At 41.4% G+C, this 26,521-nt stretch overlaps 1 long non-coding RNA gene across 2 annotated transcripts in view; it reads right to left on the reverse strand.

Annotated features, from left to right (window-relative positions):
• The window catches only part of LOC137152185 (uncharacterized), a 109,742-nt gene that overhangs the window by 1,228 nt on the left and 81,993 nt on the right, over nt 1–26,521 (reverse strand). For both annotated transcript variants that reach the window (XR_010919468.1, XR_010919467.1), the window contains exon 2: nt 6,418–6,525. This is a non-coding gene — a long non-coding RNA (uncharacterized lncRNA). The remainder of the gene's footprint in view (nt 1–6,417; nt 6,526–26,521) is intronic.

Genomic DNA, 26,521 nt, shown 5'->3' on the forward strand with positions numbered 1-26,521 from the left:
AAATACATTCACAAGCTAAAGATAAGATGGCTGCTACATTCTGTGTTAAGTGGTGTTTCTTGCCATGAACACAACACCTGTATTCAGGGATCAGCACCAAGTACCTACAAGCTTCTTGGTGGAGTTTGAAGTGTTGATGTTAAACTATAATCCCAAAACGGCCTGAGGCCTGCCTCGCTGACAGACACTCTCAGGGTATGTCTACACTGAAATTAAAAACCCACAGTTGGCCCATGCCAGCTGCCTTAATTTCCCAGGGATCAGGTTATGAGGCTGTTTAGTTGCGGTGTAGACGTTCTGGCTCGGGCTAAAGCCTGGGCTCCAGGATCCTCCAAGGTGGGAGAGTCCCAGAGTTTGGGCTGAATATCTACATCTCAATTAAACATCCCCTTAGCCCAAACCCCACGAGCCTGAGTCAGCTGGCATGGTCCAGTCATGAGCTCTTAATTGCAGTGTAGACATATCTTCTCTTTGCCCAGGCAATACTGCTGCGCTTGCTATTAGCAGAGGTGCTCCAGTTGGAGTTCCTTTAGTCTTTGTCCAACAGAGACCTTGCAGAAATTATGGTGTATGAACACATACTATAACGACTGCATGGTTCTGCTACAAGGGACAGATTTAAGCGTACACAAACACCTTGAATTTTGTCATTTCCTGATTTTACTTTGTAATGTTGAGATAGTTTGGAATGCTTGGTCAGGGCATGCCATCCAGCTTTAATACTAGTTTCATGGCTGATTCACTGAGCCTCCATGGTCATGAAGATAGATTATTTTACAAGAAAAGGTAAAAGAGTAAAAAATTCTTTAGATGTTATAAAAAGCAAGAGGGAAAGTGTGTCCTTATCACACATTCTGTAATGTACTTTCTTTAAATATTCTATAAAGTGCCTTTGATTTTCAATCAAAGGTGCTTTGTATCTCAGAGGCACAGTACAGAAGCTTGATTACCATTGTGTCATGGCATTTGCTACAATAAGGACTTTTTTTGTGAATGACTGAGTCAATAAGCACATAAAATTCTTATACACTTTCAGCATCTGTGTTATTGCTGCCCTTCGGCTGAAGTAATTATACCTTTTTCCTTTAAAAAATCTTACCCGGTGTTTTCTTTTTTTCTATTACCGCAGTTCTAACTTACATTTAATTACTCAAACGAGTTTGGTTTAGTGAGTCTGCTACCTATTGTTTGAGTCTCTGTGCTGTGAGAAGAGGGCATACAGACTGGCTTATACACTTGGTCACAAGGATTTGATCAGTCACAATTACCTAAATTCATAGGTCAAAAATATTTTTTGTGGAATCTGCACAAAATTGTTGTATGGAAATATGTTGAATATTCAATACTAAATTAGGTTAAAGTTTCCAAAAAAATGATGGGACAGGGCATAAAGGGATTTCCTGGTCCAAAATATACTGGGGGTTAAACTCCATCTTTCCTTTCCCTTCCCTTCCCTTGCTCACATGTTTAGGGAAAAGCTGTTGGACAGACAGAAGGATGAGAATATCTGTGGGAAAGAAGATCATATGAGTAAGGCACAGAACCAGGACTCAGGAGATGGGAAGAAAATGATTTTTCAGTTCACTGGGAACTCTGAAGAAAAAAATCATTTTGGATCCACACAAAAAAGGATTTTTTTTTTAAAATGGCAAATTGAAAGTTCAAAAAATTTCATTTTAAGTCAAAGCAGTTTGTTTCAATTGAGTTATTTTTTACTTTATTTTTCTAATAACATTGAGGAACATTTTGAACTAAAAAGTCATTTTAAATAAAAAACTCAAAACATTTCAAAAATGCTGAAATGAAACATTTGGACTGAAATTTTGGAGGTAAAGGGAACAGTGGAAGTTTACACGAACAACTCAGCAAAATCAACGTGAATTCAAAAACATTTAATTGTTGCTAAATCTGCATTTTTTGCCAAAAAAAGGTTGAGATGAAAAATTTCACCCAGCTCTAAACTGAATTAATTTCCTGGCTCTGCCACAGACCTCCTGTGTGACCTTGTGCATGTCATTGTGTCTCTGTGCCTCAGTTCTTCCTTCTGATAAATGGGAAAAATGGCACTTGCTTTCTTCCACCTTCTGTCTGGTTTGTGTACTTTAAATTGTTCAAGGCAGACACTCTTATTTTGCGCTGTAGAGTGCCTCATACACTGGGGCTCCAACCTCAGTCAAAGAATCAGAGAAGATTAGAGTTGAAAGGGACTGCAGGAGGTCATCTAGTCCAACCCCCTGCTCAGAGCAGGACCCACCCCAACTAAATCATCCCAGCCAGGGCTTTGTCAAGCCACAGCTTAAAAACCTCTAAGGATGGAGATTCCACCACCTCCCTAGGTAACCCATTCCAGTGCTTCACCACCCTCCTAGTGAAAAACTTTTTCCTAATATCTAATCTAGACCTCCCCCACTGCAACTTGAGACCATTGCTCCTTGTTCTGTCATCTACTACCACTGAGAACAGCCTAGCTCCATTCTCCCTGGAACCCCCTTTCAGGTAGTTAAAAGCTGCTATCAAATCCCCCCTCATTCTTCTCTTTTGCAGACTAAACAAGTCTAGTTCCCTCAACCTCTCCTCATAAGTCTTGTGTTCCAGCCCCCTAATCTTTTTTGTTGCCTTCTGCTGGACTCTCTCCAAGTTGTCCACATTCTTTTTGTAGTGGGGGGCCCAAAACTGGACACAATACTCCAAATGCCACCTCACCAATGCTGAATAGAGGGGAATAATCACTTCCCTCAGTGTGCTGGCAATGCTCCTACTAATGCAGTACAATATGGTATTAGCCTTCTTGGCAACAAAGGCACACTGTTGACTTATATCCAGCTTCTTGTCCACTGTAACCCCCAGGTCCTTTTCTGCAGAACTGCTGCTTAACCAGTTGGACTCCAGTCTCTAAAAGTGCATGGGATTCTTCTGCCCTCAGTGCAGGACCCTGCATTTGTCCTTGTTGAACCTCATCAGATTTCTTTTGGCCCAATCCTCCAATTTGTCTAGGTCACTCTGTATCCTATCCTTCAGCATATCTACCACTCCTCCCAGCTTAGTGTCATCTGCAAACTGGCTGAGGATGCAATTCACCCCATGCTCCAGATCATTAATGAAGATGCTGGAAAAAAACAGCCCCAGGACCAAACCCTAGGGCACTCTGCTTGATACCGGCTGCCAACTAGACATGGAGCCATTGATATCTACCCATTGAGCCTGATGATATATCCCCCTTATAGTTCATTCATCCAAACCGTAACTTTAATTTGCTGGCAAGAATACCATAGGATGCCATATCAAAAGCTTTACTAAAATCAAGATACATCACATCGACTGCTTTCCCCACATCCACAGGGCCAGTCATCTCATCATAGAAGGCAATTGGGTTGGTCATGCATGACTTGCCCTTGGTGAATCCATGTTGACTGATCCTGATCACATTTCTGTCCTCCAAGTGCTTCAAAATGGATTCCTTGAGGACCTGCTCCATGATTTTTCCGGGGACTGAGGTGAGGCTGACTAGTCAGTAGTTCCTGGGATCCTCCTTCTTCCCTTTTTTAAAGATGGGCACTATATTTGCCTTTTTCAAATCTCCCGGGACCTCCCCCGATCACTGTGAGTTTTCAAAAATGATGACCAATGGCTCTGCAATAACATCAGCCAACTCCCTCAGCAGCCTCTGATGCATTATTTCCAGCCCCATGGACCTGTGCATGTCCAGCTTTTCTAAATAGTCCTGAACCTCTTCTTCTACCACTGAGGGCTGCTCACCTCCTCCCTATACTGTGCTGCCCAGTGCAGTAGTCTGGGAACTGACCTTGTTTGTGAAGACAGAGGCAAAAAAAGCATTCAGTACTTCAGCTTTCTCCACATCATCTGTCACTAGGTTGCCTCCCCCAGTCTCGAAGCATTACTGTAATACAACTATTAACACTTCATGATGGAAAGCCAATGCTTCTTACCTAAGCTGCAGTTCAACAAGCTACTTAAGCATGTACCATTGAAGTCAATGGGACAATTTAAAGTTAGTCATAGGTTGAGTGCCTTGCTAAATCAGGGCCTTATGCTCTGAGGGATGGATTGATTCCCAACCTGAGGTAGTTTTTGTTTTCCTCTTTGTTTTGATTTGGGCTTATTTATAAAGATTCTCCCTGGCTGAACAGACCTCGCTGCTGGTTGCTGTGTTTTGTTTCTGCTCAGTAATCCCTCCAGGTTACAAAGGTTTCTAACAGCTAATTAAAACTTTTACATCTAGCAATTGGACCTCTCAAGGGACTGAGTACAAATCCTTTCATTTACAGTTTAGTGGCCTGAAGTATGGCTAAGGCTAGTAGCAATTTGAAAGTCAATACCATCTTAGCATTGTTCAGTGGTCTTGTTCCAGTTTCTAGGGGTCAGGTATCAGCCTCACAGGAAACCCATTCACAATTAGGATCACACAAACAGCCTCATCAGAGCCGAAGAACTGAATGGAAATGGAATCTGAACTACTCTGTTACTCTTGGCTTCAGAGGGGCTCTGAGACACATAGGCAGGGCTGCATGGGAAGCTTGCGTTGCTGCTGCCCATGCTATACATATGTGTGGATAAGCAGAGGACTTCAGCCTCCAGTGTTTTCATTCTGGCATCTTTCACGAGCACTAAAACCTTACTGAAGCTGTATTCATTCACCTGCTTTAAAAGAGTGCCAAATTGGCACATTACACAGTCGAGAAGTACTGTATACGTTTCCAAATGCGAGGTCATTTCATCTGGGAACAGCACCAATGCTAACAGCTTACTGGGCTAGTAGGTTCATAAAACAGCCCAGCGTGAAGAGCTGTTTCTACCTTCAGAAGCAATGGAATTTTTCTGGTCAGCTTAGAATGAATTTCACTTGATTTGCTTTGTGAGATACCTGTCAAGAGGTTTGACAAATATTATGTTTTCAGAACACACTTGTATTGACTTTTCAGATAACCTTTACCTACTGAATCGTGCATGAAAACCACTGAACAGTAGTTAAACTTTTTTTTTTTTTGCTAGCCCCTCTGCCCCATTTCTTTTTGTACCGTAAACTGCAATATATTACATGTTCACTGCAAATGTTTATAGCTCATCAGCAGATGTGACAATTGGGACAAATCCTCACCCTCAGCACAAAACCCAAGTGAAACATTTTCTGCAGAGGTTCTCAGTGGGGGGGATTGAATCCTTTCCCTGACTGTGCAGCTTCTGCTGTGGTGTTGGGGTAACATCTGTACATTTTATGTTCCCATTCTGTGTGTGGAAGGAGAGGTGATGAGAGGCTATGGAGGGGTTAGCCAGGGGTTCCTTGTGTTTATTTTTATTTATTATTTGTATAAAAATATTGCCTAGAAGCCTGAACCGAGATAATAGCTCATTGTGTTAGGCACTGTACTCAGAAAGTAGTAAAAGACAGTCCCTGCAGAGACGAGCTTGCAATTTAAATAGACAAAACAGACAAAGGGTGAGCAAAAGGAAATGTTATTAGGGTTGCCAACAGTCCCTTATTACAAGTGATGTCCCCTATTTTTTCATCTCTGTACATCAAGATCAGGAGTTGCTGAGTGCTGCAAAAAGCAGCAAGAAAAACCCCTGACGAATGCAGGTGAGTACTGCATAATAAATAAATAATAACAATAATAATTACTATCGGGATGGGGGTTGGGTGGGGGTGCTAAGAAAACAGCCCCTTATTTTTGAAATACAGTGCTGGCAACCCTATTAATTATCCCCATTTTACAGATGAGGAATTGATAAAGATAGTAAAGCCCAGATCCTCAAAGTTGTTTAGGCACCTAACGCCTATTGAAATCAATTGTTTCAGTTAAATCAATTATTCCAGTGGGAGCCAGACACCTAAACAGCTTTGAGGATCTGGGCCTAAGTGATTTGTCCAAGGTCACACAGGAAGTCTGTAGCAGAGTCAGCATTTAAATCTAGTTCTTTTTAGTCCAGGCCAATACCTCAAGATCATCATTTCACTCCACTAGTTGTGGATCTACTGCTCAAAAAACTACCTCTCTCCATCCCTGTTGACCCCCTTTCACCACGTCATGGAGTGAGCCTCCATGGAGTTCTGAGGGGTATAGCTCTTACCTACTTGATCTCTCAGCTGGGGGGAGGCCCCCACAAGCAGAGTCACCATGCTTCCACTCTGCTCATATCCCTCCACTTCTACTAGGACTTCTTATTTCACAAAACGCAAGAAATGAAGCAGAATAAATTACACTGTTTAGTAAACCAGGAGCTCACATGTACCATGTTAATCACTATCACCCACGGATCAATTGTTGACAACAGAGTTAATTTGAAAAACAGCAAAAAATTAATTAGTGACTGCAGTGTTAGCCTCTATTAATTATTACTATTATAAATTATGAACAGTTTCAAGTCATTGTTCTTTTTAAAGCTGTTACTGATATTCACCTGATGGCTGAACTGTGCTGGAATCTCCCTGAGCTGTACATTGTCTGATTCAATGCTTTGTGAGCTCATATTCAGAAAGCCATTTGGCCTGCAAACTTGCCCGATTATCTGTAAACACAGTGAAAGAAGACAGTTATTGCATGAAGCCCAGGCCGCGCACCTGCATGCTAATGAGTTAAATGTCATGACAGAAACACAGAACTAATATTCCATGCTACCTTTTAGATGGAAACCAAATTACTTTTGTAACATTTCAAACAGAAAATTATCATGTAATTTCTTATGTCAATACATAATTTATTTTGTAATAAATAACTAAATACATAGTTACTGGGCTTTTTTTTAATCCATCTGTTGTGCTATTCTCAGTTCTTCCTGCCTTACATGTACTGTTCAGACTCATCATAATGCTGTCTGTCTAAGGCTGCTATACCCTTTAAGCTCTGTAATGATTGAGGAATATATTAGAGGATTAAACCCAGCCACCGTTTCTTTAAAGAATCCTAAATTCGCTATTTTAGTGTTTATGAATTACTTTAAATTAAACTCAAAAAGGATTTATATTAACACAGAAGAATAAAATGAAGGAAACGTTAAGTCATAATCTAAAACAAATAGGCATTTAAAAAAAAAATCTACATTACTGTTGTGGAGCAGATCAATGAAAGCCAGCAAATTTAGTACTAAGGCTGGCACTCCACCTTTGACATTCCCACTATGCCTAAGAATTGCAGCTGCATCTATGACTTGTAACATCATGAACTGAGCGGAGGCTTATAGGATACATATATTTGCAAACTATTTCAGACTTCCACAATACACTTCAAAAGGAGCAGAAGAGGGAGTTTCGCTTTTCACTCATGGTTTCACTTTGGCAGTGACTGAAAGTTATCATGGGAAGGCTATTTGGCTAAACATGTAAAATGAGATGTATTTATTTATTTACTTGGTGTTCTTAGTCCAGTTCCTAACTAACAAGTGCCAGTATCTCAAAACATCCATACACAAAAATAGTTATAAGTGCACTTCTAAAAAGATTCAAAGTTTGGCTTCCTAGAATACTTTTAAAAAAGCTTTTTATTGTTTTTATATGAAACATAAACACATAATGAAACAAAATACATATAAATACATGCACAAGATGGAAATAGCATATCAAAAACAAACTTCAGTATTAATTATTTGTAACACCTGGGAAAAAACAAAACAAACAAACAAATATCTCTACCTATAGAGGTCAATGACAAATAGATAAATAAGTGAGAACATAACCTATGAATATCAGGGACTAAAATTTACTAAACTGCAAAACTATGCAATAGTTTCATGTGTGATCAGACATCCTCATATTTTCTCCAAGCATTTCTATTAGACAGTCATGTTTTCCGTTAATACATCAGTAGAGTGCTCACTAAGTCAGTCTGTGCATGAGGGAGGAATTGCAGATTTCCATTTTCTCAATTAACTGTTTTCGCCACTAAAATAGTTACTAGAATCCATTTTTAATGTTAACTGGTAATACCAATTCATCCAGAACCTGTAATATACACAGGCTTGGAGAAGAAAAGATAGCAACACAAAGTTTGTGAGAGAGCATTGAATATAGTGTTCCAGAACATATGCATTTTTGACAGGTCCAGAGATTTGCATGTGGTTGTTTGCATCTCCAGCGTTCACGGTGTGTTGCCAATCTAGCCTTAAACAAATGTCCTGGAGTCCAGTGTTACCTGCTTAATATCCTGTTCTCATTCCTAGAATATTTTAAAGAATACTTTGTGGTCCTCTAGCACTGTCCATTCAATGGTATCAAAATGCTTTAATAAAGCTTCACAGAAACCCCATGTAAGTATTATTAGCCTCATTTTACATAGAAGGAATGCGAAGAACAGAGAGGTTAGGCAATTTGCCAAAGTCACGTAATGCCCAGTAAGTGACAAAACAATGAACAGAACATAGATCTGTCTTTCAGTCCTGTATTTAAGCCACTAAACCAAGCTACTTCCCAATTCAAGACGAGTGTGAGGCACTACCGCAAATTATGAAGGTGAGTTTGCATCACTGGGGCACATCACAGAGCTCAGCACTGAAAGCCACCTTGGTGATTAAGGTATGTTCCCTGTCAGGGACTGTCCTACAGTTTCTATAAAGGCCAGCACAATGTAGCACTGACCCCTTTGGTTAGCCTCTAGACACTACTGTAGATGTTAAATTAGAAGATCAAATATTTTTAGAATAAATATTCTTTTTTTACTCCCTTTAAATTATCCCTAGTTTTAAATTATTTAGGATCCTGACCCAAAGTTCAGTGATCCTTCCATTGACTTCAGTGGACTTTGGAATAACCTTTAAAGGATCATAAATCATAGAGTTTAAGGCCAGAGGAGACCATTAGATCATCAAGTCTGACCTCCTGTATATCACAGGCTCCCAACACCACTCGGCATCTGCACACTAAACCCAACATCCAAAATGAGACCAAAGTATTCCAGTCTCCCATGGGTTATAAGATTATGTGACATAGGAGGGGAAAAAAAGAAGGGGGGTTGGCTCTGGCCCTCACCTTTTCCTCCTCTAATCAATTCCCCCTCCCAATTTTTCAACCAAGAGCAGTAAGAAGTGGAGATCTGACATAATTACTATACCTGTCAATTCAAGAAGTTCTGTCGATCAAGATGAATCTATATCCTTTCACATTTCTTGTTTCACTCAGTTTTTGTCACAACTGTAACATTATTTAAGGATGAAGAACCTGTTTCTACCTTCCATGGGAATATTCGTAAGAGAGAGAAAGATACTCCAAATTGCCACAAGTAACCTGGCCTAGGCTGTCTGCTGCAATGTCCACAGTTTAATATCAGACACAGAGACAGATAACACAGGCACAAACCAGGAGATCCCAACAAACAGATCTTTAGTATAGTACAGTATAGTGGCAAGCATCACCAGGTGGCTCTGTATCACCTAGCCTTCCAAGATTTCTTTTGTTTGTTTGTTTTTCAGTGTGCGAGCAAGTTTTTAGTCTTGGAAGAACTGTTTGCTTTGTTAGTTTTTGGTTATACCAAGTTTCTGGATAAAGTGAGCTGTGCAAGCAGCAGGAGAGGTTTGCCTCAAGAATTGACTCAGTTCAGAGATGATTGCATCTGTGTTTCACAGCTAGTGTATGTAAATTAAATAAGTTACCCTTTGAATACATCCAGAATCTATGCCAGCCATTCCTCCTGAACAGGGAAGCCAACTTGCAAGGGTTCAAATTCTGCTACCAGTTGGCCTAGGGACAGTGAAACTGACATAATGGGTCACCTTAGCGTCCTCAGAGATCAGATTACTCACACCACCCCAGATCTGGCAAGTTTTACTTCCATTTTCTGGCATGAGCCACTTAATGGCACATTATACTCCCATTATACTATTGCATCCTCCTCTCAGAGGTACATCATAAAATTAGAAGGTGGCATGTTTGCCTAGTCTGGGATCAGTGCAAAAAGCATAGGCTCAGACACCACAGACCCTCAACCAGACCTGAAAAATAGTTGTCTCTATGTGTGTGCCCTTCAAGCATCCTCTTCCATTCAGGCAACAATGCGGCTTTTCATTTCCAGGGTACCACTGGCTCCTCTGCTACTGCTATGAGGGATTAATGCCACAATGGGGAAATTGGAAAGAAAGAAAATTACCACAACCTTCCAGCTCCTTTCCCACTGGAGCACAATATACAGAGTGAACTGTTCTCTGGCTACCCATTTTATGTTAAGTAATGGACTGGGCTAATGTGAGTTCAGTAGAGGAGAGCCAGGTTTGTGAAAAAATTGGGACACATCAAAAAAGAGACTTCACTCAGAGCAGTTGACACATGCTCTCGAATACCCATGGAACCCTTAATATGCACAATCTGTACATCATGTGGAGACACCACTTCCCTCCAGGCAGACCAATCTGGTCCATTTCCCTTGCAGCAGCTCCCTTCCAATAGCACAAAAAAGGAAGCATTGAAACCTAAAAAAAAACATTTTGATAAAGAATTTCTTATTCATTTAAACTTGAATTCCCTCTTGAAATCCCCCTGCCAGCCGTACTCTCACACTGTGCTGAGTTCCTTTCTTTTAGAAAGAGAAAGGAAGTAAAAGGAGAAAAATCCCTTCATCAAATTTTATGAGGCAATAGAAGAACATGAGGCAGAACAACAGACTTTTCAAGCTGTGACATTCACGTGCTAGGGAAGATCCTGCTCTCCTTGTTATCCGAAACGCTCCCCTTGACTTGAGTGCAGCTCAGCTCCAACTCTGCTCCCATTGCTGTCGATGGGGAAATCTATCAGTAGGCGAAGGACTAAACTCCCACGCATACAAGTAAAGGAAATAGGTGTTGGTCTCCAGTGCGTGAATAATATACATTTACAAGCCTTTTACAATGCAGCCTGTGGGATGTAAATAAACAACAAAGGCCTCTTAAGAATAAATGCTGTTGAACCATCAGGCTGACAACTCAAAGCTGCTAGAGTGAATCTACCAGACTTTTCAGACTCCTTCAGTCTCAGCATGCAATCAGAGTATTTCGAAAGACAGCATGAGATGATCATTTGTGATTCTTCTATTTACAGAATTCCCAAAAGGTGGTGGCATTGAACCATGTATATTTTGGAACAATGCCAATGATGTGCACATTGTCTGTGTAAAACATGAAGCTGTTACTGAACTACAGAAAATAGAAAGCTGTCTACTACCATACCCAATTTGAGTGCAAAAAATTATTATTTTTACAAGTGAGAAGTAGACTCCATACATAAAGGGGTTTGTATTTCCACTGGAAATACTGGCATTGCCTTTGATATACAGTAACCATGCAAGTGACACTACTCTCCGACATGTTTTATAGTATTGCCACCAGAAACAATGTCATTACCCAGACAAAACTTGTCACAAGGAGGTGGAGAAGAAGTTCAACAATGCATTCTCTGCCTGCTTCAGCGAGTGACCAGGATGATTACGCTTTGAAGAGGAGTAAAATACAAGCTGTACAGAGTGTCGCCCAAGACACAGTTCCATGGGCTTCTGTTTCCATTGTTGACTAAAAGGGTAGCCTAATTAGTTGGTTTTGTTGAATCTCTTCCATGGTGCTTTTGTTGATGCATCAGCTAATGAAAAAGAAGTGAAGTGAGCACTTATAGAAAATGGCAACAACAGGAAAAAGCTGGGTGTTTTGTTTGATATGTCACAGTTCATAAACTGGTACAGTAATTGACGTCATTATTAGCTTCTAACACAGTATAATGTCATGTGCTTGTGTGTGTGTTTGTTTGAATCTTGGCCAACTGTACATTTCTGTAACAGGCTATAGGCTGAGACATTATTGTAAAAATAGGAATAGACATTTTTAAAATATTTTTTTCATAAAAAAAATGGACTGAAATATGTAAAATAATTTATAAATAAAGTATTTTTTTGTTTTGTTTTTATACCAAATTCTTTTAAAAGATGTATATTTGGAAATATTTGAATAAAGTCTGTGGCCATTTCCTATAGAACGTCAAGGTCAAACTGTGGAGGAGTTGAGTGAAAATGAACGAATGAATACTAATTTCAAAACATTTCCCATTGAGTGTCAGTAGTGAAATAGATCATGTCCAAATACAGGAATAAAACCATCAACTAAGACATTGTTCATTGAAGCCTGGGCAGCAAAAAGAAAGGTACATGCAGTTTTAAACATGTCAGAATTCCATTTCATAGTTTTAGTGACCTCTACATACACTTCATATTCAATCGGAACAATACTAATTTTCAAACACAAAACACAAAAATCCCAGTCTCTCTTTGGCTTTGATCTTATCCTTTTCAGTTCACCTAAGTGAATTAAGTATAAATAGATTAAATGGCAAAAATCTTCATTAACATAAAGTTAAGTTTGCCTGGTGATAGTTTGTGCCTTCTAGAATGTCAAGTTCAGCAAAACTCAAACTTCTGAAAACCAGGAAATACAGGGTTTAGGTTAATGCCCACACTGCCTTAACTCTGTACCTTGGAGCTGGCAATAGGCATTGGGAATGATCTGCTGCATATGCTATGTTAGGTATATCTGTGTTGAACATTGGAGGAGTAAACTGGAGCAGCTTGGGCGAGCTGTGATTGTGATATGATGAGATCTGGGGATTAGTTGGAAGAATGTCACAGATCTGTGTGTGTCATCAAAGGGAAAAGGTGCAGGTGTATCTTGAGATTCCAGTCTGCATCATTTTAATACCAACTTCTGTCAGTAGCAGGGCACTGGGGTCTTCTTGGCATGTGAGGTGGGATATGACAGCAGGATGGATTTACTGATGGGTAGGGGGTAGTATACATTTGGGTGGTATCCTTTGTGCATGTTTGAAGATTATAAAAGGGTACAATGTGGTTGTTAAAATTAACAAGTGTGATATTCTGTCGGGGGAGTAGTTTAGTGTTTGAGAGGAGGGCAAGTGCAGGAAGTGCCTGTTCATGTCTATGGAAAGCAGAGTGGGAGTGTGTGTGTTATGAGTGTATTGGGGCATCTCTCAAAGACGGCAGAGTTAAGGTTGTGTGGGCATTTAACTCCAACACATTATCAAGGATCTACAACCTATCCTGGAATACGATCCCTCACTCTCACAAACCCTAAGAGGCAGGCCAGTCCTCGCTTACAGACACCCTCCCCCAACCTGAAGCAAATACTCACGAGCAACTGCACACCATACAACAGAAACACTAACCCAGGAATGTAACCTTGCAACAAACCCCGTTGCCAACTCTGCCCACATATCTACTCAAGTGACACCATCATAGGTCCTAACCACATCAGCCACCCCATGAGGAGCTCGTTCACCTGCACGTCTACTAATGTGATATACGCCATCATGTGCCAACAATGCCCCTCTGCCATGTACATTGGCCAAACTGGACTGTCTCTACACAAAAGAATAAATGGACACAAATCAGACATCAGGAATGGTAACATTAAAAAACCAGTAGGAGAGCACTTCAATCTCCCTGGACACTCAGTACCAGACTTGAAAGTTGCCACACTTGAACAAAAAAACTTCAGAAACAAACTCCAGAGCGAAACCGCAGAGCTGGAACTCATATGCAAACTTGACGCTATCAGACTAAGTCTGAATAGAGATTGGGAATGGCTAGCCCACTACAAAAAAAATAATATTCCCTCTTTTGACATTCACACCATCTCATCAACTGTTGTGAATGGCCTCATCCACCCTGATTGAATTTGCCTCATTAACACTTGCCCTCCTCACTGTGATGTAACTCACCCATCCTTGCATGTGTAAATATACCTACCAAACTGAAGTTTCCACTTCATGCATCCAACGAAGTGGGTTTCTGCCCACGAAAGCTTATGCCCAAATAAATGTGTTAGTCTTTAAGGTGCCACAGGACTCTCATTGTTTTACCTCAACTCTATTTCCTGGTTTTCTGAAGATTGAGTTTTGCTGAACTCAACATTCGTGACAGGCACAAGCTATCACCGAGCAACCTTAGCTCTGTGTTAAAGTGTTTTGCCATTTAATGTCCTAGTTTTTAAACAGTAAGAGAAATGTTTGTTTGGTAGGAGGTAGCGGTCCTTTAGACAATGGTAGTTCTCACCTAGTTTTGTGGCTGATATGATACTGTGACTAGGTAATAATCCAAAATCCTAGCTTTTTGTATGATGTTTTTCACCAGTAAATCTCACCGAACTTTACATCATTATCCCCATTTTACAGATGGGAAACTAATGCACAGAGAGGTGAAGTGACTTGTCTGAGATCACTCAGTAGGCCAGGGGCATAGCATGGAATAGCCCCACTCCATTGATCTTTCCAATAGACAACCTGGTTGCTATGTCATTTCTTGGTGCTCTTCCCCCCTTCTACATTGTGTTACAGTTGAATGGAGACAATGGTCATGCTTTGAAATATTTGCACTGTATGGTTGCTAACAGGGCTGGTGAGCAAAATCTCATCCATGGCCTATGTCCCAAAGCCTTGACAGTTGTATTACATGGTTGTTACAGTACCTTTAAGCACGTTAGAGAAGACCGGTGTCTATCTCTCCTTATCAACCCTCTGCCCTAACATTCCCCGCAACATTTGGCCCTCCCCCCAAATTTCCAGCTCCTCCTCCCCTTCCCATCCCATTAAACCATTAGTTGGCACTGTAGAAACCATTAACATGTAAGAAGTTGCTCCTTTCTGTCTCCTTCCCGATGCCATTGTATACACAAATCACAGGCAGCAGCTTACTGGAGGGCTGCATACTACCTTGGTTATACAGTCCGAGCTGAACACTGAGCTGGGCCCCTCACTTCCACTACTCACCCCCAGCTGGAACTCCTGCCCCTGCTTCAGCCAGGCTTCCCCAGCCATGCCCCACGCCACCCAGTCTGCTCCCCCTCCAAATGGGGTCCTTCCCTCACACGCTTTGGCCAGCCCCCCACCCAGGGGTGATATGTATCTTCACTATTCATTTTCTGGGTTTCAGATGTTTCAATCTGTGTTATCTTCAGTCCCTCCACCCCAGATCCCAGCTCACATGGGAGAGGACACCACAAGAGGAGCAGGGTCCCCCCCCCCCATATCCCTGAACACACAGCAAGTAGGGGGAAGGGCTCAGAGGGACTGCAGAGGGGTAGGGATCTCTCAGCTCCCAGCACATGGAAGGGGAGAATTTATGGTTGACAGTCCACCACCCCTAAACCCCCATCTTCCTTTGCAACTCCTCTCATTCACCAGCCGCTCCGGTCTTCTTCCCCTATTCCCCTTAATTCCTACCCCCTTCCCTTACCTTAGCCCCCCCAATGCCTTTTCCCTGCCCTACCAGCCATTAGCATTTATCCTCCTCCCCATAATACCCGATTCACACTGCAGACCCAAACCCCTAATTCCTCTATTACCAGCTGTTCTTGCTCTCCTAACCCCTCCCCTTCCCATTCCAGTGAGCATTCAGACCTGTAATTTATTTTCTTTTAAAAAAATAATTTCAGCACCTTCTGAATATTCTTCTGTACTCAGATTACATGGTGTCAAAAAAACCTCTCTCACACACACACACACGCATAACCTTGACAGAAGCAGATTTTTCCCAAATGTTTATAGTTCATTTGCATATTTCTGTCCAGGGTGGGTTTCAAACTTCAAAGTTGCTAGAATCTGTGAACTTAATGAAATGCTGCGGGTTTTGGTTTTTTATTTTTTTTTTCCAGGGGCTGTATCTTGGCAACTTCTTGCCCAAATGACCCCACATTTGGATCACGAACCCTATCTTATACTCCCATGAGGCATTGCAAATTTCAAGACAATCTATGGACATACATGGATTTTAGAGTATGAAGAGCTGTCCTTTTAACAGGAAGAGCTTCCCAACCTGAGCTAGTTGCTGAGCTGGTGCGCCGTTATACATTTTATATATGCTTTAAAAAATTAGAGGGAGAATGGAGAAAAGAGGCTCTAGCAGGCTCAGAGAGTGGTGAATGTTCGCAGCTGAGAGAGAGAGTACCCAAAGCAGATGAATAAATCCTCCAGCAATAGCTCTGAGCTGTATGAACTGCTCCCTTCATCTCAGTGGGTGTTCCCTTCCCCCCTCCCCAGCACTGGAGAGTTTCTGATGTGTCAAGCACGTCCAGTCTCACCTCCTTACCCCACTTTGAGCAATGTGTTCCTGGGGCAAATGCTCCGAGCATGCCTAGTAAGCAGAATGGCAGGGCTTCCCCAGATCCTGGATCACGGTGGGGCAGGAGTGGGGCTCAGACACCCACAGAAAGGCAAGCCCCTCCAGAACCTGGCTCACATGAGGTGGGGTGGGTCTGACTACCATAGATGCACACACAGGAGGGGAACATAGAGCTGATAAGTGCCCCGGCTTATATTCTCCTCCACTCTCCTTGTCGCTCACCCCCATTTCCTCTTCCCATTTCCCAACCCCTGATCCTCAACCCTCTCCCCCATTCCTACCTGTTGTTCCACCCCAATCACCTTCCCCTCACAGAGAGCATTTGCTTGTGTAGTTTTTCTTTTTAAAAAAATAGCTTCAGTGTCTTCTGAATCTTCTGCTATGCTCCTATTACATTCTCCCAAAATGAAAATCCCCCTTTAACAGAGGCAGCATAGAGCACTCTAGCTCCCCCCCTGCTTTTTTTTTATTATTATTAAACTTCAGACTTCTGCCCCGGGATGTGTTTGAACTCACAATGCCTGAGGTACTGCTCACAGTCTAGGACCACACTAGACCTTCAGAGCCACGGAGGTCCCATGACAAAAGGGTGGTTTTCCCAGTAGGTAGCCTCACTCTCTGCAGCCGTTCGGTGTAGTATATTAGCAACACGAGTCTCAGCACGCCTACTGGGGAAGCAAACCCTTCTTCAGACAAAGTTTTAATTCAGTTTCCTCCAAAGCCCTGGTGGGTGCATCCTATTGGGGTAACCCTCAAACATCTGAGACCCTGGTGCAACGATCTGAGCCCTGGTTTGATCTCTACTTGTTGGAAAGAAAAAAAATGCCAGAATGTGTCGACTTTAAAAGAAGCCAGTTTTATCCTGGGGACTATATCTTTCAGGACTGCCTTGGTCAACCAGCCCTGAATTCGGATCACACACCACACACACACACCCCACATGAGATACATCAAATTTCATAGCGATCTGATCAGCCATATGGATTTAGAGCATTTAGAATAGTCAAGCTTTAGAAAACTGGTCTTAACCTTAACTACAGTGGAGCTGTCACTCTGCTATAATATTATACTGAAACTGAAAACTCCATATGGCTACTCAAAAATAAGCATATGCATAACTGTTCATGGGATTGGGGACTAAAACAGATTATACTCAAGAGTATGCAGACACTCAATGGGGAGAGGAATGGTATCAAACATCCTGCACACATTTTAGTCCCTGATCCAACAAACACTTCCTCATAGGTAGATCTCTGCCGCTGTGTGCAGCAGCTTGCATAACTGGAGACTTAATCAAAGCTCTCACTCACTTCAACAGGAACAAGATCCAACTCTTTATGTTTAACACCTGTTGTTTTTTCCCCTTTTTCATACAAATTTTAGATTTTTGTGAACCTCGGTGCTCATGAAAGTAAGAATCTGACAACCTTGGCTAAAAGCAGGCTGTTTCTACAGAAAGCATGCAAGCTTCCTCCCGTGGCTCTGAATTGCTTTAATAGTGATTTAGCTAACACCCCTCTTATTCCAATCCTGAGCCTCTCTGGAAATCACACATCAATCAAGGTAAACTTTACTAAGTACCAAGAAACATCCATAATGTCTTAACTGAGACTAGCAAACCCATTTACATGGTAATCTCAGTTAGATTTTAGCCTAGGCTTCCAGATAACAAGACCATAGTATTTGCCCAGTGCTTTTTTTTTTTTTTTTTTAAAGTGGGGGCCGCTTGGGAAGGAACACATTTATTTGAAGGCCTGTATATCCGATATCAATTACCATTTAGTAAGAGTAGAAAACCTGCCCTTATAAAACACAAGACATTTGTTGTTGTTTTTTTTTAACATTTTATTTGTCTTATATTTCTAAAAATATGCAATGTTGTTACAACCATGTTATTTCTAAAAATACATAGTTCTGATATGTATGCATTATATGTTTTAACAACAGGTTATGATGGTTTTTTTGAGCTTATTTTATAATCTTTAGATTTAATGTACAACATTTTTTAAAAGTGAATTTTAGTGATTGATGTAAATCTCAGCAAAAGCATGCGGTTTTTCCCATTTCTTCTTTTCCTTGGAGCTGTCTTAGAGCAACATCTAGTGGTAGACTGTATTTGCATCTTCAGTCAAAACTTCAGAATGATGTAAGCAAAATCAGAAACTTTGGAATAACATCTAATTATTAAAAGGTAGGAAGATGCACACAAAAATAAGAAAAAAAAATAGCCCATTATGAAGAATATTTACATACTTTTACCTCTTATTCTTCATATTAAGGGTTTGATCCTTCAAGGCACTCTGCACTTAGGGCACTCTCCTATTGAATTTAATGGAAGGTGAGACTGTTCAATGAGTCTCAACTCTTGTGAAAGATTGATCCTTGCATAGGACTCCATTCTATTTTACCAAATAACTTAAAAAGACAAAGAAACTTTCCTTGCAGTAGGATTCCTATTAGTGTATAAAAATTCAAAGGAAAAAAGTATGCAGTTTTTTTCCCGACCCAGTACCAGACTGATCTATGCACAGAGCCATAAATTATTTGTGCCTGATCTTGCAACCTTTATTTGCATGATTAATTTTTACTCATCTACGTAACCCCATTGATTTCAATGGAATTACATGCTTAAGAAGTGCTGCAGTGTCTGGCTCTTTGCTTGTTTTTTGGACTGTTAGGACAAAATCCTACTCATCTCTTTGACTTCATTTTCTCTCAGTAAATTCTTCAGCACATACACACCAGCACCAAAGAAAAACCTATTAATTATTCAAGCTATTTCTCCTACTGGAAAAAAGAAAAAGAAAGAGTTGCTGTTTTAATAGAGGTTTGATAGTGATGGGAGTCATATAAACACCTAGGTGGATTGATAAACCCTTTGCCCATGTGGGCAGCTTCACTGAACTCCACGGGACAGCTTATGTTAGGCAAGCATGGTTTTCCCCTTCTTGTAGTAATGTAGGTCTGTCAGACTAGCTGTAGTTGTAATGTAGATTACACAGGTTATCTCTTGGTAACTGGAAGATAGCACTGGAAACATTACAACACACCTCATTTACTATATTAGTTTCTGCAATAAACTAGCATTAATGCAAAGTTAGGTTTGAGAGAGAAAGCACTCTGTTTTAACCCTCTGTTTCATGAATGGTGAACTTTAACTCTGTTTCCATTATGTTTAAGCTTTAAAATCTTAACCATCAATATAATTATACAATGTTACAGAAAGTTATATAATACATAAGGTCTTCAAACTTAGCTTGATTTGTAAATCTCATTGAAATCTACAAAGCAAGCCATGTTTGAATGATGGGTGGAACTCAATATATAACTCAAGGATAAAAGATTAGGTTAAATCAGCCTACTGAAGATTTGAACCTGTGCCTCCTACGGCATAAGTAGACAAACCTAATATTTATTTTTACCACAATGCCTCACCCTCCAGAAATGCTTAGAATCTCTTTTCATGTGTGTATACCTCTCTTTCTTTTCCATTTGTTTCTCTATCTACAGAAAATGGTTCTGACACATTTCCTCTCTTCTTTACCCCCTCCTATTTCCTCCTCATTATACATACCCTGAGAATTTCCTTCCCCATCCCAGGCAACGTGGAAAACCATAAAGTTCTTCTTAATGTGCAGCTCTTCCAAATTGAAGAGGAAACAATTCTAAGTCCTGTATATTTTCAAAGCATCATCCAAACAGTAAATAATTATTCTTTACAGCTCCCCTTTGAAATAGGCTAGCACATATTAACTTCGTTTTACACATGGTGAAACTAAGACACAGGGAGATTACAGTGACTTACCCCAGTCTCACAGCAAGTAAGAGTCAGGGCTAGAGTCCTAGGTCCATAACAAATTCACTAGCTCAGCACTTCTCAGTCTGTGGAATATAACTCAAAAGTGGCCTGACAAGGACTCACATGCCACTAGCTGAGAAACCAAAATAAAAATAATAAGTAAAATCCCAGGCCTCAGCAGAAGCCTATGAAGAGGAGGAAGGAATAGCTCATTCCCTCTCTTCTTCCTCCTTTTGTTGTCTGTGCCGTGCCGTGCCCTATCCCTGCTCTGCCCCCTTCCTATTCCAAAATCCTACCGTCAGGGCCACATGTCCTGAGCCCTCCCCAGCCCTGCAGTCCTAAACTCCAAACATGGGAAAGCACCACTCAAAGAGGCTATACAGCTGGTTTTGAAGCTTCTTTAAGTAGTGCTTCCCCAGAGCAAAGTAGTGAGTGGGCAGGGAGGGGAAACAAGGAAAGCATCTCTCTACCATCCCCCACACTTCAGTACCCAAAGTCAGCCATGCTTCCCCACTGGCCCCAACCACAATCCTTTGCTGCTACCAAGCCCAGTGGATTTATGTGGTTCTCAGCAAGGAATCATAGATTGTTTTTGCATTTCATGAAAATCATAGCCCCAACAGGCCCTGTTGTCTGAGATTTGGATGTTAGAGTGGTCTAAGGTGCTGTTATAAGGACATAGCATCCTGAGAAGGCATAGGTTTGAATCTCACTCCTGATGCTTGCTTTTGACAGGAAGAAGAGTCCAGTGATTAAGGTGTTCATTTGGAAATGGGAAACAAATGTTCCTTCCCTGCTCTGCCACAGACGTGACCCTGAGCATGTCATTTAGTCCATTTGTGCCTCAGTTCCCCATGTGTAAAATGGTGATAATAGCACTCCCTACCTCACAGGGGTGTTGTGAACATAAATATAAGCAATATTGTGAGGCACTCAGATGTCATGGTAATGGGGACCATCAGTTCTTTAACTAGATTAATCCAACCCTGCCTGCCCTTTGTATTGTACTGAATATTTAGAAACAGCACATATACAGTGTGGCACACTACAGGATGTTGGTATTTTTGTAACAGCACTACCCTGTTTCCCACTTAAGTTTCCTCATCCAGAACTGACCCCGTGAGTGTACTCACACATACAGCATCAGAGGTGTGACAACTGTTCCACAAGTGTGTTGCTATTTGAATTGTCCACCTTACACACCACACCAAGTCAAAAAATGAGACCGCTCAGTTACAGAGAATCAGAAAGAAATCTATGGGATGGGTACCCCTGTGAGATAGATAAGTAACACCATTTACTTTATTTGTAAAGTTATTAGATGATCTAACTAAATAATGTTTGTAACATGCTAAATTAGTGCAGCCTGTTATTAAATCCAATGGAATAAAAATAGAAATCAGGAGGAGTTGTAGGCTCTGAGCCCTGTATTTATTTTGCCAGGCCATGTGTTTTCTCAGAAACCACAGGAGGAAGACTTCTAAAAGTTCTTGCATATTTAGATTATGACAATTTATTGAAGAGTTGAGAGCACATTTAGACAGCTGCGTAGCACACTAAGGATTGAGGTTACCTCTGTTTTCATCCTGTGCAGGTGCATTTATAAATATGTGCAATGTCTCTATTTTATGACAATCTTTTCAAGCAACTCAACTCCTCATTATGGTCTACTGACATGGACAAGTTAAAATGTAAATGTTCATTTAAATTTGAGCCATTTCCCTCCACTTCCACCAAAGAGAAGACTTTATATTTATGAACAGGATTTTTTTTTTTTTTGCTTCATTCTCCTATAAGTCAAACATAGCTGGAAGTATTCTGCTTGAAACTAAAACATTTTTTTCAGGCATGTAAAGTTTCAGTTTTGAAGGTGAATGTTTCAGGAAATAACAGATGTGTAAAAACAGCACTTCATAATGGCAACTGATCTGAAACCTCCTGATTACCTCTGTAATATATTCAGACTGAAGCTACGTTCAGCTATATCTGTACATCTTCAACATATACAGAGCCTAAGCATCTTTTGGGACTTGAATTATTGGGCTTGACATATATTTTGCAGGAGGTTGTAAACATATGGGTAAAAGTGCCCTGAGCTACTAGGGAACTTTGCATTTTAAAGTCTTCCTGTCAGGTGTTATATTACAATCCTTTCACCATTTCCAATAAATTACCCTAAGGGGAAATTGTATTCTAATTGCCTGTGGCATTCAGCATCTGAGAGGATCCACTAGATTGCAATCTTAAAATTGTAATACATAAGGCTGAAGTGTGTACCATTTCCCCTATTCTTGTTATACTCATTGTCATTAGCTTAGATTTGTGTGGTTCTCATTTCTGTTCTTGTCACAATCACTGCCTGAGATCTAAGTGGTTTGATCCCTTGTTAGTTCTGTGAAAGCTGATAATAACCTGCCTCCTCTAACCTCCTCAAAGTCTTAAAGTGTAGTGGCTGGTTATTATTATTTTCCCCTTTTGCATCCTCAACAACCAGTATAGGCAGATAATCATAATCAAAATTTTAGGGTGGGGCGGAAGGTATTTCGCTTTCCTCTGGAGATATTGGTCACGGCTGGAAATCGGACACTGGATGGGGGTGGACCAGTGCTCACCTAAACCAACTCCCAGACATCGCAAGAGCCTCAGGCATTGGTGTCACCTTAGCCTCTCCTGTTCTCTTCCTGTGATATACACTTTAGTCTCCTGAGGACTGCAGTGAGCTTAAGAGTAGATAGATACTGCCATCACTAGGTGTGATTGCAACTCATGTAAATATTCCTGAGCCAGCTAGTTGACTTGCGTACGGGAGTTGTGAAGCCATGGCAGCACAAATGTTAGATTCTGATCTGCAAAACATTGTATCTAGAGCAGAAGACACCAAAACATGAACATTTTCTCAGCAACAATACAGGAATTGCTTTGTATGAATTGTGGCAGTAATCATGTAGCAACCCATTCTTTAAAACATCATAAATGACCACTGATTTAATGAGTGCTGACAGGTAGTGAGCAACTGTTGGAAGGTGCTGGATGCTCTGTGAGAAGTGCATCTATTACAAGGCTTTTAAGCTCCACATAAGACAAAGCACAAAACATTGTGTGCACTAAGGATCAACAGGAAAAAACCTCTCCTATCTTCTTTGCATTAACACTTTTGAAAAAAATCAAGTAAAGCTTTTAAACTTAAAAGAATCCAAACTGGAGCAACCACTCCAATGATACACAAGCCAAACCAAGCCACCAACAATTTCAGCCAAATGTAAATAAAACTGAAAGGAGGGGAAGGGGAAGAGATACCAGGCCCAAACCGCAAGGGAGAAAAATCCCAATGTAGTATAGATTATCTGAAACAGATGGGTTTTTCAGTACATCCAAAAATAGCAGCTCTTTGCACCACGTAGTGTTAAAACACTGTGTGATTTAATTATTAACCAATCTAAACTATTAACCAATCAGGATGCTTTTATGATGTTATTAAACAATTGTAGAATACTTGGTCAGTCGTTTTGCTGTGAGATTAGTATATATTTATATATATATATATATATATATATATATATATATATATAAATGAAACAATGAATTCAAGCTACCGTGGCTCTTTTGGGTAATGTTGGTTGTTAATTTGGATCCTGAACCACTGAGGTCTGAGTATCACTGTTCTAGAGGGTGTTCTCACAGTGGGAAAAATGAAATTCTGGTAAATATGTTGTGCCAAACCAGCTTCTCTCTCACCAATAGCCAACTCTTTCCTCAATAAATTCTAGATCTCAGTATTGACACATCTCACAACTTTATTATGAGTATCAGGATATTTGATGTTTATATCAAAGCCCCAGCTCCTGGAGTCAGGTGATTAGGTGAGTATCTGAGCTTTCATTTTAAAATAAGCAAGTTTATAAACCCCATAGTTGTGGAGAAAAGACTGAAAATGAGAACCGAGCATACCCTAAAGGATCAGAAACTAGGCGGCTAATAAAAACAACCCCATTTAAAAAAAAAAGGCCTGATGATTTTTAAGCCATGATTTTGGGGGGCTTGACTCAATTTTTGAATGGCAATACTGACATCCTCCAATACTGAGATTTCTAGGTGGGGAAGGGCTACTTCTCCTATGACTGGATTTTCCCCCCTCCTAATGTCTCTCTAGGCCTTTAGAGGTAAAATGGGCAGAAACAGCAAAAGACATGAAGTCCCATAAATTTAAATATGTGATGGGGAGAATGGCAGAGTAGCTTCAACAGGGGGAAAGGGACTATTTCTCCTTTCAGCTGCATTGTATAAGCACATGGGCGAGTTTGTTTACTGGCTCCCTGCATTAAAAAAAATCTTGGGGATTTAGGAGCACAGAGGTCCTACAGTCCTGCAACTGGCATCCACCATCCCCAAAAATACAAAATGGATGAGCAACTGGCACTCCTTAAAGATCCAAGAAGGGGGCCAGCTGGCCTCAGCAAAATTAGGGGAGAAGACATGAGGCCATCAGAAAACAGCAAGTAGGAGGTTCCTAATACTTGTTTGGGTGAAAGGAGCAAGTAAATGCTAGACAAAGGGCCCCACATGGGGAGAATGTGGAGCTTTCCTCTAGAAATTTGTGTCCTTTTAACTCAAAACTTGTAACACGGCTCCCTTCTCTGCTCTTTGGACCACCACAAACAAGCTGGATGTTTCCAGTTTGATAAGCACCAGTGTGTTATTTATTAGGTCCCATCCACCCCTTCAACCTTGTGCAGCAACATACTAGTGGACATAAATTTCCTCCTTAACTCATTCTCTGGAGAGAGAAAGATCGCCTCATCCTGAGATCCTACATCTCCTGACCCATGCCAGCTTCCTCCCCTTACACTTTCTTCCTCTCCTTTAACTGTTACCAACCAAGCACTTGGTTGTTCTCATTAGCTCATCAGCCTTCTGCCTAAGTAAGCCATTGGTTTCTCCTCCAGGTTTACCTGGTGGCCGGGGGGTTTTTCCTCCGGGTTGACCTGATGGCCATCTCCCAATTAAGTCCACTCCTGGGAGGAACAGCTAGAACTTTAGTCCATGTCTATACTACAAAGTTTCGCTGACCCAAGTTCTGTCGACCTACAGCTGCTGCAGTTAGTATATCAATCGTGCATGTGCACACGTGGCTCATTGTGTTGGCACAGCACTGGCTAACCAGGAGTAAGGGGTCATCTTCCCATAATGCAATGTTCTCCATCTCACAATATCATCTCTAGCCCATAATTTTTCTGCACCCATTTTCAATTTCCCACCAACCCAAGCAGGAATTGTCACTGACTGCCATCTCTGACAGAAGCATGGAGCCTGCACAGCTCAGCACTACCTGTCACAACTGTTGCAAGCACTGGAGGCTGGATCCTTCAATATCTGCAGAGCAGCAAGAACCACCACGCAGAACATGATGATTTCCAGGTAGTCAGCTGGCTGTGGGACTTAGCGAGAACCAGTTCAAGGTGGCTGGTGGCATTCATGGAGCAGCTGCAGATGGGGAAGCGCCACTTCTGGGCCAAAGAAACTGAGCACTGACTGGTGGGAATTGTAATGCAGGTTTGGAACGACGAGCAGAACTTTCAGGTGTGAAAGGCTACGTTCCTGAATCTGCATGCTGAGTTCTCCCAAGCTGTCCAACACAGACACACCCAACTGAGAGCTGCACTGACTGTGGAGAAGCAAGAATATTAGAGTTGGAAGGGACCTCAGGAGGTCATCTAGTCCAACCTCCTGCTCAAAGCAGGACTAACCTCAGCTATATCATCCCAACTAGGGCTTTGTCAAGCCTAAGCTTAAAAACCTCTAAGGATGGAGATTCCACCACCTCCCTAGGTAACCTATTCCAGTGCTTCACCACCCTCCTAGTAAAAAACTTTTTCCTAATGTCCAACCTAGACCTCCCGCCCTGCAACTTGAAACCGTTGCTCCTTGTTCTGTCATCTGCCACCACCGAGAACAGCCTAGCTCCATCCTCCCTGGAACCCCCTTTCAGGTAATTAAAGGCCGCTATCAAATCCCCCCTCCCTCTTCTCTTCTGCAGACTAAACAAGCCCAGTTCCCTCAGCCTCTCCTCATAAGTCCTGTGCTCCAGCCCCCTAATCATTTTTGTTGCCCTCCGCTGCACTCTCTCCAACTTGTCCACATCCTTTTTGTAGTGGGGGGCCCAAAACTGGACACAATATTCTAAATGCGGCCTCACCAATGCCGAATAGAGGGGAATAATCACTTCCCGTGACCTGCTGGCAATGCCCCTCCTAATGCCGCCCAATATGCCATTAGCCTTCTTGACGACCAGGGCACACTGCTGACTCATATCCAGCTTTTTATCCACCATTATCCCCAGGTCCCTTTCTGTGGCACTTTATTCAGGGCACAAGAGCAAACCATCCCGATGTGCAGAAAGAATAGGGGTAGGCGTCCAGCTATTTAACAAATGGGAGGCCTTCCTTCATGGGAGGCAGAACTGCTGCCTAGCTCGTTGGTCCCCAGTCTATAGCTGTGCATGGGATTCTTCCTTTCTAAGTGGAGGACTCTGCACTTATCTTTGTTGAACATTATTAGATTTCTTTTGGCCCAATCCTCCAGTTTGTTTAGGTCACTCTTTATCCTATCCCTACCTTCCAGGGTATCTACCACT

This window comes from Emydura macquarii, unplaced genomic scaffold, assembly GCF_026122565.2.
Source record: "Emydura macquarii macquarii isolate MOO-44397 ecotype Brisbane River unplaced genomic scaffold, CSIRO-AGI_Emac_v2 contig_1146, whole genome shotgun sequence".
Lineage (NCBI taxonomy): Eukaryota > Metazoa > Chordata > Testudines > Chelidae > Emydura > Emydura macquarii.